Here is a 3426-nt window from a genome sequence, read left to right on the forward strand (position 1 = left end):
TTTTATTTAGTGTTTATTTCGTGTGTTTTCTACCGAAACACTTTAAAATTTCGTATACTTGTATATTTTGTCTTATAGAACAGAGAAAAAATTTTATATTCGAAGTTATTTCATGTTAAAAAGTTGTCGTATTTCAGTAATTTCAAATAATCACTGATGTCTATTGAGGTGAAAACAATTACTGCTGTGGATTGTCAACAACACGTTGTGACGGTGTAATGGGATCGTTTCCCTTGAATAAAATTAGTGCCGTTGTTTGTCAACAACAACTATCGGCGGTGCTGTTATTTATGACATCGTTCGTGCATTTGTACTGGTTTTAGCTTTAGGGTTTTAGGGTTAGGGTTTTAGAGTTAGGGTTATGAGTATTTTTGCCAAATTTGGTGAAAAATTTGTGGCGGTTTATTGAACAGATCTATTACAACCACCATCACAACCACCACCATTACTGCCATCATTCCCACCACCACCATCATAAGTACTACCACTGTCGTTCCCACTAGTGCATTGCCACAGTAACAACCACCATCATTGTTATCTTCACCACCACTATGATCATCACTACCATCATTGTCATCGCCACCAACAATGTCACCACCACCACCACCACCACCATCTCCACTCTCACCACTACTTGCACGTTAATATCATAACCACCAACACTACTACCTTCAAGCAACCTCTGCCACTACAGTAAAATACCTCACACCCGGTAGATTATCAACACCCCTATCACTACCATATCACCACCGCCGCTGCCACCACCAACAACAACAACAACAACAAAAATAACACCACCACCATCATCTCATGTTATGGCTTACACTGTAGGTTATCAATTTGTCATTCCTTCGTTGCTGTGGTTAATTTTACTATTTCATCCGTTGCTGTGTAATCAGTTAACTTTGATTGCATAACTTCAGAGTCGATTGCAGAGGGAGGAGAGCTGGGCGCCAAGTTTTCAAGCTGCCCCATAAAAAGAAAAAGAAAAATGCTAATAGAATGACAGAAATGTAAGACAATGCAAGCATGAAGGTTCATACCAAGTCGTGATTGAAATGAATGAAAGCCGACAAGAAGTTCAATTCCAGATGAAGAGCTTGATTTTGAGTATGTGTAAAGAGTGATGATAAATTGTCCTAAATAAATTGAAGTAAATTATAATAGAACCCGGAAGTGATGACAGTGACATACCAAAATTTCATTAAAAAAAACATAATGATGTTTCCTTCAACATTCATTACTTGGACCAACTGTCAGCGCCCTATTTTTAAATCAAAACTGCCTTCCATACCTTGAGTTGAGGATTCTGGCAACTGATTTTCAACAGGTTCACAGTTTTCCAAATCTGGACATTCACTTTCTCACCTCCCATTATCTCAGTGTTTTAGTTATCTTGAGAGTAACAAAAAAATTAGAACTATAGTATGTATTACAGGAAAGGTCTTTCCAATGTAACCATGTTGGAATCACCTATCAACAAGTGAACATCCTCAGGTGTTTGTCCTGTCTCTCATGCAATCACATTTCAACCACTAGCAATACCTACTCGATCATGCTTGTCAGCAATTCACAACCAGGTCTACATTTAGAAGTTGTCAAGCTTTTGTTTCATATTTTCAATTCGAAATGTAAAGCCAGCCTTATTCTCTGCATGGGGCTGCTAAGGGTACCAACAAACTGGACAACTGGCTGGGGATCACATGTTGGAGAGGCCACCACCTTTTGTGATCTTCGAAACAAAAGGAAAAAAAAAATGAAGATTATTAATAGACCTTTTATTCAAATAGTTAATAAATTGTTCTAAACACTTTATTCCTTCATTTTCGTGTTTTATTCCTTGTGCAAATTTTAAAATAAGATACTTGTAAGGGTGCTGAAATTCAGCTTACCTGGTGCATTAGTAGCTTTCGGACTGGTTTGTCTCCACATTGCAAAACACGCTGTGTCTCTCACTTCTCTTATTGATACAGTCCCTCATAAACCATTCAATATTTGTGCTTGGTAGTGACTATTCCATAACCACTTAATGTTCTTACTTGCAAGAATTCGCCTTCAATATTGCTTAAACTTGACAAAGTTTCCTTGTATCACAGCCTATTCTAGGTAACAGTTCTCCAAATTAATATTTGTTAGTTTCTCATCCTCTGTCTCAGTGCTTCAATTGCCCAAAGGTTAACAGAAGAATGAAAACTATTCATTGTGCAATTTGTAAAAGTCCTTTTCATTGCATCTGTGTTAAAATCACTTACTGACAAGTCAAATTTCAAGCTCTTTGGATCAAGTCTTTGCTGCCACCTGTTGACCTTAAAACTTCACACGTTCATCCAAAATCCATCAACTGAATCAAGAATCACAAAAGACTAGCTAATATCAAGTTACAAAAATTCAGTATACCATGTGCAGTTTGTCTACATTCTTCTAACAATATGTTTGTTCATCACATATTGATCACGTCAACTTTTGTGATCGAAACACTCTTCATCACCCTATAAGATTAATATTCTCAGTGCATCTTCATCACCTATTCACTTTGTAACAGTTGCAGAGCATGAACTCAAACAGACTATTCTTTCCCCACGCCATTGGATCAAGATCTGTGACTGATATCACATCAAGAGTTTCATTTCCTTACAGATTTGTGAGGTGGGGATTGGTTTGATTCAGACAAATTTTCTTCTGCAGAGTTTGCTACCAAAACATATTCATGAGTTTACGTACAACATTGAATATTTTACCTTAAAAAAAATGCAATGTAAAACTGATCACTATCGGTAATATTTATGGCAAACTGTTAACAAAAACAACCCTCCTCCGTCCATTCAATTCATCTCTAACTATAAACTTCCTTCTAATACAATTTGGCGTGAGTACACCTCCTAGGATATGAAGTGGCAGCATATGCAATGCGCTTATTCCTCAGAAAATGTAGAACCCACTCCCCAACAGATAATTCCACTTTCATTTCTTCCTAACCCTCTGAGCTGAAGTGTCATCAATATGCAACCTGGACATCTCATGCCAAATTTGTGCCATCGCCTTAATCAGCGACCTCAAAAACATTCTCTAATGGAGCTGTAACAATTTTGTTTACATCAACAGCACAAAAAATATGATCACAACTCATATCAAGAAAACAGTTCACACCTAAAAAAGGTGTGAACACGTAACTAGAAACCTTAAAGTCACTTCAAGTGGTGGATCTCACGATCAATGACTATCTCTCCTGGCGTTCACATGTCCTCAATATAACAAAATAAATTTTTCCACAACCCACTTGAGACTTAGAAAATAATTTATCCTCAACGACTACTAATCTACGACAAAACTCTGATGCGATTTGCAATGGAACACTGCTCTCATAACTAGCAGAGTGTTAGTGATAGATACTACTAGATGCTCTGGGCTGCCTCCAAAGTATGGCAA

The sequence above is a fragment of the Octopus bimaculoides genome, chromosome 7 (genome assembly GCF_001194135.2).
Source record: "Octopus bimaculoides isolate UCB-OBI-ISO-001 chromosome 7, ASM119413v2, whole genome shotgun sequence".
Taxonomy (NCBI): domain Eukaryota; kingdom Metazoa; phylum Mollusca; class Cephalopoda; order Octopoda; family Octopodidae; genus Octopus; species Octopus bimaculoides.